We start from the raw sequence: 13,087 nt of genomic DNA, 5'->3' as shown, positions 1-13,087 counted from the left end.
CTTTCGTGAGCTACAGCTCACTGCATCGGATGCATCCGATGAAGTGAGCTGTAGCTCACGAAAGCTTATGCTCTAATAAATTTGTTAGTCTCTAAGGTGCCACAAGTACTTCTTTTCTTTTTGCGAAAACCAAAGCGTAATTCCCACCTGCAAACAGGGAGCCTGGGGCTTCAAATCTAATCTTAATATAATGACTTACTAGCACTGGTGCTCATCAAGATTTATCACCCTCCTTGACCAAAACTGAAGTATTTAAATAAGCTGTTTGTGGGCTTACTCCACATGCTTCCTCCATTCCCTGCTCACATCCCTTTCCCAGTTTTCTTATCAGTTATATGTGAAGCTTCTCTCATATTCCCACAATTTAGGAAAAGCCCATTGGCAATAAGCTCATGACCATAACGACCTCACATTGGATGCCCCTTCCATTGCAGAACCCACTGCTTCCTGTAGTTAGAGCAGTCTGAATTCTGCTAGCTCTTCCAGGCCCAGTCAGCTCACGATGTCCACCTGAAGGCTTGAGAATTTAGAGAGACTTGCTCACTGCAGTTGAGATGGAGCTCTTCAGCTTTAACAAGCTTTTATGGTGGACAGACCCGCCATCTCTGCCTGGGGGAAATCTCTTTTCAGAGCCAGCAGTGCTCTGCAGGTCAGACTGTTTAGACAACCTCTTACCAAGAACTTCCATCACTGTGGCTTTGCTCAGCAATCTTGGAGGGAAATTTACTTAAGTCTTCTGACACCTGCCAAATATTTTTCTCAATCCTTTGCTTTGAGAGCTAAAACTGGCTGCTTGATAAAATTGCCCTGCCAAATTATACAAGCAATTGAGGAAACTATACTACCCAAGATAAGGATCTTTCTTAGGAGGGGCTTTTCTTTAAAAGCCAATTCCTTGCCTCCTCAGTTCCCGGCATTTCCCCTCCCCACCCACACAATTAAACCACAGAAAAACCAAGGGTCATGCACAACACCACCAGTCCATTTCATTTTGAATCCAATAATCACCACTATTTTCCCCAATTAATACTATCATGAGAATTCTACTCTGAAAATCCATATGGTATAGATACAGGCAGCAGCCCACTGCATATTTCAATTCAAGAATAATACTAGCCCACACCCATATCCTCCCTCTCCACTGAGACATTGGGGTATTTCAAAGGCCGCCCTCTTTAGATACTTTGCCTCTACATGCTCTCTGCAGCAGCCCAGCTGCAAGTTGTTTGACCTAATTCCATAAGCTTAGCTCCTACATACTGTCATAGAACCATTTCAATTTTGTTCATGTATCTACCTGAACTAAAACTGCAGTTACATAATGCATCTTGTTTGCAGGGATAGTATTTTTGTCTTAAATTCTGTGTTATAGAAAGTATAACTTGTGTAATTTAAAGACAGGAAAGCCTCTTTTCATGAACGTCATGTTTTGTAGCTGTGCAGATGGTGATCGGAGCGCTAAGCATGTTGGAAAGGGTTTGAATAAGAAACCCTTGAAACACCCTCATCTTTGTACACTTTGCACTCTACCTCACATCTTCCACTTAAAGATGGTTCTGATGCACACAGTACAGTTTCCCTGAGCAAACTGGTCTTACTTAACAAGTTTAAGAATCCTATCCTCAGAGAAGCACTTTGCAATTTAGTGGCTTTCCATTCTGCATTGTACTTCAGGTTAAGCCCACAGCCTTCATGGAATTACCCTTGTATGCATCACCTCCCATCCCTGGCCATCATCACATTAGTCTGGCACCTGATAGTCTTAGTTAAGAGAGGCCCAGAAACAAGCACTCTGGAGCCCAAATTAATTCTACCCCATAAAAGATGTGTAAGTCTCCAGTTCATAGTCCAAAGGGTCACTAACATGGTTTGCTAGTTAATCTTTCATTGTTGCTCTTGGCACAACACCCAGATACAGCCTTTAGAGCTTAGATAGATGCCTTCCATTTCTGACAGTGCCAATCACAAAGGGCATCCAGGCAGGAACAGAAGGCAGAGTGCAAACATGGTCAGTGCCTTGGAACTAATACCAATCCCATCTAGCTCTCAGACTACAGAGCAAAGCATTATGTTCTGGTTTGAAAAGTACCAAAAAACCCTTTCAAAAACCAGCAGACAAAAGCTCTCAAGTATGGATCAAGTTTGATTTTAATGCAGCCGGCTAAACAAGTTACTCTGGGAAGTTTAATCAAAGTTATTCCTACCTTATTAAAAAAGCCCAAATTTAAATTAAAGCCGTTTTTTTATTATTATTTTACAGCCCAGAGCTAAAAGAGGTATCTTAAAAACAAAGATCAAGCCACCATTGTTTGGAGGGACCCTTTCAGAAGGCTGTAAGCAACATACATAAATCCTTCTGATTGTGTCCAGAGGTGCCAGCTAAGATTCAGGACCCATTGTGCTAGTCGCTGCAAAAGCCACAGTTACACACTCTAGGCTCTTTGGAGAGATACTATTTAATAAAATAAGACAATGACTGCAAGGGAAACAGGGGTACAGAAGGGGGAAGTGATTCATCCAAGTCAGATGGCAATAAAACCCAGGACTCTTCTGAGTCCCAGTTCATTGTGCTTGCCACTAGAGTCCCCCGTCTCTCAACATCTCTCATCCTACCTATTTTGTGTATTTCCTGCTTTGAAAACACACTGGATTTCTGCACCCACCTCTGAGTTTCAATAGAGGCAACTTTTGTTAGCTTCATTGTTGGAGCAGGAGCACAGGTGATGCACATTACGGGATGAGGAACTGCATCTGTCCCGTTACATACCGATATAGATCGAGCAGAGGAAGTCCCAAAAGCATAAACACATTTTTGAGAGTCCCACAAAAATAGCAGCTATTAAATTCTTAACTTCTTAGCAACAAAATATTGGATTATAGAAAAAGCCAGATATAAATAGCAGTGATAGATCTATAGAGATAGTAGTAATCTCAAGGCAAATGTATGAACCCTCAGGCTTGGGGCTACAAATATTGAAACCTAAGTGGCAAATCAGTGCATTGTACTGAGCCTGGCTCCTGGCCCAAAACATTGTATAGCGGGGCCCACGTTCTTTATGGTTTAAGTGACAGCAAGGTCCCCAGGAGTATATTGTAATTAGCCAGGCCAGAACAGTGATGGAGGGGTAGGTACATATGACAGTTGTTGAGCTTCACTTTGAGAATATATACCTATGACAAATGTGCATTTTGGTGAGCATGTGCAAGCTTGTCATTTTAACCAGACAACATGGCTTCCTGTGGTGAAATTGACAAAATTTTGTCTCCAGCCAGGCAAGAGTGTCAGTCTGCAATCAAATCAATCAATCAATACCCTCTGAGATTGACCATTTTTACAGGCATTTCACACTGATAAATGGCATGTTTGCTCCCAGAAGGAAGATTTCTTTGGGGAAAATTAGAAAGAGAGGCCAGCAATGACGCCAGAAGGATGGCACAGTGGTTAGGGCATTAGCCTAGGACTCAGGAGACACAGGTTCAAGTCTCTGCATGGCACATGCTCTAAGTGGGATCTTGGGCAAGTCATCCAGGGTGTGACTTCCCTGCATTGTGGAGCCAGCTCTGTGGCACCTGGGCTTATTTCCAAATGTGTGCTTGAGCATTCACACTGCACTGTAAACCTGGGCTTACAGTGGATGGACCGGAGTTCACAGCTGCACTTACACAGACCTTCAGCTGCGTCCACACTGCAAAACGACAGGGCATGGACCCATGTCACAGCAGGGGTCGAGCTCTGACCACCCCACCTAGCGGGGTCCTAGGATCCAGGTCCTCAGTACTGATCTAGGGGTGAGGCTTGGGTTCAAACCCCAGGCAGAGCCCAGCCTCACTCTACAGGGTAGACACACCCTATTCTCTTAGGCCCAGTGTTTAAAGGTATTTAGGCACTGCAATGCTGAATGCAGCAGTGTAACTGGTTTAGGAGCCAAAATCCCATTGATAGTTGAAAGGCTCCTAAGTGCCTAAACCACTTTTGAGAAGGAGACTAAGGCACTGCAACACCAAGTATAGCAACACCTAAACATCACCTCTAAAAAGCTGGGCCTCTGGACCTCAGCTCCCTAGCATGGCCCTTAGACCAGACATGCCAAACTTTTTTTTGGGGGGGGGATTGGCTCCCAGCAAGGGGGGGGGGGAGGAGAGAAGCAGGGGGAAGAGAGTCAGGTGTGCACAGCACGCCCAGTCCCAGACTGCATGCCAAGGGGATCTAGTCACAGAGTGTTGGGGTTCTTTGGCATTGGCTTGTTTTGAAATGGGTTTAGCTTGATTTTTGGCTTATTATGAAAGTCGGGGTGCTTATTTACTGCGTGAAAGTTGGCAACTGAGCCTAACACAAGAGTCTTGTGAGGGTAAATACATTAACGACCACAAGACACTCACATGCTATGGCAACAGGTCCATACATGGCCACCTCAGAAACAGAAAACGCAATGAGAAGCGTTTTGCTTCCTCATCCACCGAGGAAAAAGGGGATTTTCCACCAACAGTGAATTTTGGGGTATTATCGCAGGAATTTTTTGAGGAGAGGTGGAAAAGCTGGGCACACTCTTCTATACAGGGTGTGAATCTTGATTCCCAGAATGAGAGGCTCTACCCTATGCAATGAGCAGAGCTCACTTAAACCATGACTGAGTACCATGGCCATGAAGGCAAAATTTCTACTGTGGGCGCTGGAGAGGAGCAGCAATATATGTATGTGGTAAATAGCAAGTGAAAATAATATCAGCTGCATGTGATTGGCTGAAAATGTTAGAACTGGTTGAAAATTTTCTGATGAAACATTGCAGAAAATGAAACAGTGAGAAAGTGAAAAATCAGAAAATGCAGATTCATCTAAACAGAAACTGTTCACAGGAACGTCAAAAAAAATTTTTTTGACTAGGTTCAAAATTGTTGTCACATTGAGTTGACGGTTTCAAAATGATAAATTCCCATTTGAAATAATATTTTGTTTTGAAATAAAAAAAAGTTATTCACTTGTAACCAGAGTTCTTTGAGATTCACCTGCAGATTTGATCTTGCAGTAATATGCTGACCAGAGCACCTTTGACCATTACCCGTAAATGGGAACATGCAGAGCCACTCAAAGAATTAATTTTTTTTTAAGTGTAAAAGTGTCAAGATTGAAACTGCAGCCTGCGACCCACTGCATTAAAAACATTTGGCATTTAAAGACTTGTGTCCAAGGGGGAGCTTGGATGTAAGGGATTTCCCTTGTTTGTTTGTTACAAAAGGGACTCTCTGAAAAGCGTAGGTTGGAGCAAGTCTCAAATATATAAACCCCTTGTTCCCCCATCTCATAAGCTTTAATATTTATTTCACAGTTTCTCTTAAAATATATAGGGATGGATGAACGTTACTCTGACAAGGTCAGTTTAAAACACAGCGCAAAGTGCAACAGCAGCAAGGAAGAGTAGTTAGAAAATGGCTATTTGTCAGGAGAAAAGTTACACTAAAGCCTGCAGCAAACCTGATGTATTAGAAGTACATGCTATCAGTGTTTTGCAGATTGCCATTTGAAGCCTTAACTAGAGACCAATGACAGTAACACTGCATAATCTAGTTACAGGAGGAACGGAGGGATTTTCTGAAAGGTCAATATTTCAAACACTCCCTTAGCTGACCTTGCCTTGTGCCTGACACAAGTGATTGGTTGAATTCTACCTTCATAAAGAAAGATCACTAATTAGAATATTAAAAAATGAATCCGGCAGCACTATGCAGAGCTGAAGCAGCATGCTTAGCACACTGGGGGCCTGCCTGAACTGCTATCATCACCTCCACCCCCAGGTTAGGGTCAAGCCTGTGGTTTCAGGCAAAGGGAGATGGCTGCAGTTTGATCTTTCGTGATTATCAGTCCACACTAGCAGGTCATCATTATTCAGCATTTTAAAGGCTAAAAAAAATAAGTCAGATTCCACCCTCTCCAAGTCAGGGTAAAGTTGATTCTGTTTGATTTCAAACATGGGCTATTGAAAATCCAGCCTTTTTATAGTGCCTACTGGTACGTTTCATTTGAAAATATCGTAACTACTTTTTGTTAAAATAATGAAAGCAAAGTCTTGAGACAGTTTTCTTTGCATTGATACTGAATATACATAATGATCAGCAGTCACTATTGTTTCACTAGTGAAAGGTTTGGGTTTTTTTAAGACTTTCAGGACAATAATTTCTATGCAAGAGAGCAAAACTGCAAAACAAAGCTAGCTATCACTCCAGTCCTGCTCATTTCACAGAGCCGATTACATAAGTTCTGAAACACACTATTTGATTAACTCAGCCATTGCCACTGGCAACGGTTCATTTACATATGGGGGGCTTTTCTCCCCAAACAGAAAAAAAATCTCATGCATGGGGGGGAGAGGCTAGAATTAAAATACAGAGGTCCCCAATCACTTACCTTTAAAAGCAAGTCAGATGTTTGGAACTAAGATCCCATAGTAACTCAGCCATTTCATGTTGAGGGCTGGAGCCAAAAAACAAGAAGTTTTAAGGACATGGAACCTTGTACTGGTTCCCCCGCTCTGTAAACCAGCAAGAATCCCAGACAGGGAACAAGAGGTGCAAGCTCCTCACTCTTCCAGCTAAGCAGAAAAGTTTCACAGTGAGAGGAAAAGAAAAATCCAGCCCCCACTGAGAGACTGGATCAGAAACAAGAAAGAAAAGCTTGTTCCCCCTTGTTTGTATTCCTGGCTAAAGGTGCCTCTCCAAGCAAAATTCACTGAGCCTCTCAACCTCTCACAGCAGATGGTATTCACACATTATACTCCAACAGCAGCACTCTCTGGGCCAATCAGAGAGCAGCACTCAAAAGCCAAGCGCTTCCCAGACTCTGTCTCTGATTCGGTTTTCAATAGCTAGAGCAGATGAATGACTGCAGAAAATGAATAAGCATGCAAAGTAAAAGCACCCCTCCCTCCTTTTCTCCCCAGTTTAGAGGCACAAGCTGCCAATTCAACAATGCTGGGTGGGTTCTGTACAGACTTCAAGATAACAAATACACCTGTTTTATTTTTGTAAATCCCAAACAGCCAGCACATTTCCCCAGGCTTTTGCTGTAGTTTCTCAACTGACTCTTGAGTTAGTCAAGTCACAGTAAGTACATAACCTGTGCATTTTGTTCTACCCACCGCATTCAGGAACTACTTCCAAAAAGCCTTGGAAGTCACAGACTCACTTTAAGCAGCAAGAGAGGCTTCTTACAGGTCCCAGTCCTGCATACACTTACACACATGCTCAGCTGCACACACAAGTGCTTCCCTTGAACTCAAGGAGATTACTCATGTGTTTACCATTAGGCACAAGTATAAATGTTAGCAGGATTGAGGCCTAACTTTCTCTCCATTGTTATAAAGCAGAACAAGATACATGAAAGGGCAGCAGTATTATTTGCAAACAATCTCTCCTGGGCAGATCAATACTTCCTTCCATCTTAGAGTCACAGATACTAAGGTCAGAAGGGACCATTCTGATCATCTAGTCCGACCTCTTGCACAACGCTGGCCGCAGAATCTCACCCACCCACTCCTACGAAAAACCTCGTCTATGTCTGAGCTATTGAAAGTCCTCAAATTGTGGTTTAAAGACTTCAAGGAGCAGAGAAGCCTCTCTCAAGTGACCGGTGCCCCATGCTACAGAGGAAGGCAAAAAACCTCCAGGGCCTCTCCAATCTGCCCTGGAGGAAAATTCCTTCCCAACCCCAAATATGGCGATCATCTAAACTCTGAGCATATGGGCTTGTTGAATCTTGTTTAAGATTGACCATGGATATTATAAAATACAATACTAATAAATAAAAGAACAAAATACAACAAATTAACAAAGACTTGCTCTCACTACAAACATTCCGCTGAAACTCCTTAAGGAGTTTCTAGTTAGTACTTTGGGAACGATCTTCAAAAAAATCTCATGGTGCAGCACAAACTAGGGCAGAACACAACTGGTAGTGCAGCTACTCAACAGCAGGACAAATGGACTCAAGAATATTCTCAGCTGCAAGGGCTTAATTTGTAAACCAACCCAGACCCTCCCTCACCCAGTGATCAGTTTGGGATACAGCTGTGAAAGTAAATTCCTAGCTTGTGCTGATAGCTGCAGCTGAGTAGTAAAGGATGACTTGCTAAACAAAGCAAAAAGAAAAGGAGTACTTGTGGCACCTTAGAGACTAAAAAATTTATTAGAGCATAAGCTTTTGTGAGCTACAGCTCACTTCATCGGATGTAGCTCACGAAAGCTTATGCTTTAATAAATTTGTTAGTCTCTAAGGTGCCACAAGTACTCCTTTTCTTTTTGCGAATACAGACTAACACAGCTGCTACTCCGAAACCTAAACAAAGCAAAGTTACTCATGGAAACAGACTTCCACTCTACAGGCAGGTTTCAGCCTTGCAGACAATAATGCCCTCACGACCCTTCCAAAACATTATTGAAATTCTCTAGATTCTTATGGCAGAAGCAGTTACAAGGAAATAACAGGTGTATAAAGGTGTATAAGGTCCCTGCAGAAATTCTATTTTTGCGGTGCGATGAGTAGAATCAGCTAAAAATCAGTGAAGTTGTTTGGGGTGGGAAGCGTGCTTCCTCCCAGGATCTCTCTGGACGTTTTCAGATCCCTGGCTATAGCTGTAAATTGATCCTGTGCATTCCTTTCTGACACAAGAACCATGCAAAATCTTTAGGGATTCTCTTTCCGCCATGAGTAATGCTGTAATAGCACTTTTGTAAAATATAGGACCACTTGCATTGCGAGAAAAATATTGTGAGCTTTTTTGTTTGTTTATTTTAGGTCACATACTTATTTTTTCCTCTCTGGAAATAATAAAACAATGGTCTCCTTCCTCCAAAACACCCAAATACTTCTATGTTTGTAAAGGGCCAAATCTATATTTAGCTGCTGTTTGGGTTTTAACCATGCAAAGGAGCCTTTTACCATCTAACCACCACACAGTGTGCACTCTCTCTGGGTTAAGGAAAAAACAAACACCAAATAAATGCAAGCCTTCATGAGAAACAGCACAGTGTGTGCATGACTCCTTCTGCAACTGCTGCCTTGAACTGCCCCATAGCCCCAGGGCAGACATTTAAAGGGAAAGTACACAGAAAAAAGAATACACAGAAAAAAGAATGGTAGCTGGAGGAAAACTGACATTGCTTGGACATTTTCCTCCTTTTTTTGGTGAAACTTCATTTTGGAAGGAACTTCCAACCATTTCTATTCACAGCAGCTGCTACTTTCACCCCACTAGTGAGTTCTAAAAGAGCAGCCACCTAGCTCTGCATAAAAATGTCATGGATTCAGGGGAGGTGAGGAGGATAATCCGACACACTGGTGCTGCTGATGCTGTCACTCTTGGGGCTGCAGCCCTGGATCACACTAGGGACATGGGATAAGGCACTTTCTCTGGATCTGTATACACAGGGACTGATGCATCTTTCGTATAGAGAGGGTTCTCCAGTAACAGACCTATGTGCTTTCTCTAGAGATGTTTGAGTGAAGCAGAAGTTTAACACAACATTGCCACCTCTGATATTTGCTGTTTTTTCTTACAACTCCAGATCCTGGAGTGAGATAATAATGGGAGAATATCAACTTTCATTTAAAACAAATGACATAGGTACTCCCTGCCTGTGGAAGTTCCAGCTAGAGAGCTGTGCATGAAGGCTTGCACAATCAGGCCCTGGAAATAGAGGAAATGTGTCATCACTGCTTAGAGGTCCCAATCCGGCAAGTTGCTGCAAAATGCGCAGACCCACATACTCATCCAGAGCACCCATGAACTTAACAAGCAAAAGGGTCTCATGTGGATCAGCTTCCAGAATCAGGCCCTTAGTTATTTCAGAAAAACAAACTTCGGAAGCAGAGCTCTAATCAGACACCACTTTATGTAAAAGCCCATCAGCTGGGAGAGAATTTTACAGAGACTCATACCCTCATGAAAATGTTTTTTATTATGTAGCAAAATATCAAGCTGCTTGAAATTACTCTCTGAATCACTGTGCAAGGCCACGTGCTTCAAGCATGTATAATTTCCTGTAGCTTTCATTATGACAATCCAAGTAAAGTTTCATAATGAAAGTAAGGAGATTGTGATTATGTTGCACACTTTATCACCACACTAAATGAAGAATGTGGCAAGTCCTTGGTAAAAAGCCAAACAACAAAACCAGCTCTTGGAAGCTTTGGTGCTTCAGACCAGGTAATGTTCACAATGCGTGTTCCAAGTTTAGGTCACTTCAATCCAAGATCACAAGAGGTGATTTCTTGTGAAACATTAATGTAATTACTATACTCACTTTCCATAAAGAAGTGAATAAATAAGCCCACAATTCCTGTACAGCTATTTGTCTTGAGTAAGTCAGCTGAAGGTGGTCTGGTAGGGAGGATTCATGGCCATAGTTACTAATCATATGAAATCATTTTGCTAATAACAGAGGTACCTTGATATAATTTAGTTTTAATTCCATGAGGTCCTCTCTCTTCTTTAAGGGAAGAAGATTCAGTCAGAGCAACTCAGAGTTCTTTCTAGATCACACAAACTCTTCTAGGAATTAAATGTAAAGCTCAACATGTTTAAATAGAAAAGCCATGGAGCCATAGTAGATGCTTAGGAAGAAGAATGCAAGTAGTGGCATTCCAGAGCAGCTCACCAATGTGGTCGACCTAAAAAAAAACAGTTACTCACCTTCTCGTAACTGTTGTTCTTTGAGATGTGTTGTTCACATCCATTCCAATCAGGTGTGCGCACACCACGTGCACGATCGTCGGAAAGCTTTCCCTTTGCAGCACCCGTCGGGTCGGCCACGGAGCCCCCTGAAGTGGCGCCTTTATAGTGCTCAATATATGACCCTGCTGACCCGACCCCCCTTCAGTTCCTTCTTACCACTCGTGGCGGTTGTTTGAACAGCATTTGCTTGCCTCGCAAGTGCTTCCCTTAGCTTGTTCATTAGGTTTAGTTTAGGTTTCAGTTCTTAGATCAGCATAGTTTAGAGTTACAATTTTGATTAGAGACTGTGGACCCATCCCTTTCCTTCCCTTGGCTCTGGGGCATTCCTCAGGGCCAGGGGTTTAAACCGTGTAGGACCTGCACTCGAAGAAGAACAGACTAATTTTGATACTCCTGTCCCATCATGTATTGGTAGATTGCATCTTTACAACTAATGATTTCAAAAACAATTTTTGCCAAACCAGAATATCAATTTTTCAGTTATCGGACCTACTCCAATAAAGACTGCAGGGAAAATGCCTGCGGGTGAAAGCCACCACCCCCGCCCCCAAGGCAGCATCCTCCGCTCTGCCTGGAGAGCCCCACAGACAAAAGGCACAAGTGCATCCGACAGGCAGAAGCTGTAAACTAATCAAGGCACTAAGGATGATTACTGTCATTTGTGTCCACCCACATTACATCCAGAGAGCTCAGCTGTTGAGCAGTGAATACTTTATGGACACATTCTTTGGCCAGGACTTGTATTGCCTGTTAAGGTAAAATTCTACACAATTTAGAAGAGGAGAAAAATTGCAACTTGATATCTGACTTGGAGGAAATGCAAATTCATCTCACTGATGACTGTGCTGCACTGGCCCAACAATCCAAGCTTAGTGTGTCCTATATTAATGGAGAAAACTGTAGACTGACACAGAGGAGATTTGCAAGGATTTGCAAAGATCTCCAAGGATTTGCAACCTCACAGACCTTGGCTCTCTTCACTCCTCCCCTCCTCCTGCCTCAGGCTCTTCATGCAGTTTCCCTACTAGTGGTGTAGATCCACCTCCTCTGTAGCATCTTGAACAGGGGCCCTGCCACTCTGCATCTCACTGACTCCACAGCTGTTTGCAAATCTCAGCTGAAATCATCTCCCATATCTGCGATTCAGCATGTCTCACCCCCTCTGTTGTAATTTGTATTTTAACACTGTGAAAGATTTTGAGATATGGTTGGTAAAGTCCGTCTGACACAGCAAAGCAGGAGGATGCTGACCACTTTCTGTGTCTACTTTACATTGTTACATATTTTTAAAGTGAATTTAGTGCAGGCGAAAGGGCCTGGATTTGCAGCCAGCATGTCTGAAGTCCACCAAACAGGTACAGCACAGGTTGCCTCCGTGCTAGCATCCTAAATGCACCATCTCACCTATGTACGTCAACAAGGACTCAGTGACCTCACTGCCAATGGACAGAAGCATTACAGTACTGAGGGCCATCCATCCAGTGCTTGAGCCCCTGTTGATTCTAGCTAGAGGTGTCTTTTGTGGGGATTTCTTCTGCTGTGGATACCTGGCCAATGAGAACTGGACCAACTGACCTACCACCTCATTTCACACTGTCAGACAAATGATAATCACTGCTGGTCTGGGCTGGATTTCACAAGTAAGGTGAAAGACCTTGCTTTCCATTCCCAATGCCCAGACCAACCACTTCCATCCTCACCCCTCAAACACACCCAATCTTTCATTTTTAAATGAATGGATGATCTTCGTTTTCTGAGTTTAACACCGAGACTTGTGTGTCTCACGAATGGCTCTGGCATATCCACAAGAATCTCAGATCTAGATCAAGAATGTTTTCAATTGTGATATAATGTGAAAGGTTAAGGATTAATAACAGACACTAAGAGTTAGCAAGAAAAGGCTCCAAATCCTGCCACCTGATTTAACTGAGCACACACACTTGCTTTGCTACCAATTCAAACAAATCACTTAGCATGGCGGTAGACTGTTTCATCTATAAAGCACAAGACCTTTTATTTTGTACACATTTAGCAACCTCCATTCAGCTATGTAATGTGCTTCTGCACAAGGCCTGCAGCAGCAGAGTTTTCAGCTGCAGTTAACAATGTGCTTGTAACAAAAATTAGCTGAAAAAAATTGTAAGGTCCCACACTCTGGATCTGGGACAAGGCAGGTTTGTGGGCTCCAGAGAGATGCCCCCCTGATGTGGAGGAGTTAATTTGATGTATGGGGTCAGATTCTGATCCCTTCCAACCCTCTGATGCTCTTTCTCCTGCACTTCCTTCAAAGTAAATACGTCCCATATGTCGCTGTAAAAAGTAGCCAGATAGGCCATCACAGGTGTCATTAAGCGGCATACCAT

General features: G+C 42.9%; 1 protein-coding gene across 21 annotated transcripts in view; it reads right to left on the bottom strand.

Annotated features, from left to right (window-relative positions):
• Positions 1-13,087, bottom strand: part of LOC119844076 (DAB2 interacting protein) — a 494,149-nt gene that overhangs the window by 328,443 nt on the left and 152,619 nt on the right. For 2 of the 21 annotated variants that reach the window (XM_043498920.1, XM_043498929.1), the window contains exons 1-2: positions 7,004-7,347; positions 6,401-6,466 (exon numbers count right to left, since the gene is read on the bottom strand). The exons of 17 other annotated variants lie outside the window; for them this stretch is intronic. The gene's annotated coding sequence lies outside the window, so the exon portion shown is untranslated. Of the gene's footprint in view, positions 1-6,400; positions 6,467-7,003; positions 7,352-13,087 lie in introns of those variants that run through there. 2 more of the 21 variants (XM_043498925.1, XM_043498922.1) reach the window with 2 other exon arrangements.

The sequence above is a fragment of the Dermochelys coriacea genome, chromosome 16 (genome assembly GCF_009764565.3).
Source record: "Dermochelys coriacea isolate rDerCor1 chromosome 16, rDerCor1.pri.v4, whole genome shotgun sequence".
Lineage (NCBI taxonomy): Eukaryota > Metazoa > Chordata > Testudines > Dermochelyidae > Dermochelys > Dermochelys coriacea.
Note: the sequence above shows the minus strand (reverse complement) of the source record. Positions and strands in the feature narration are given on the sequence as shown.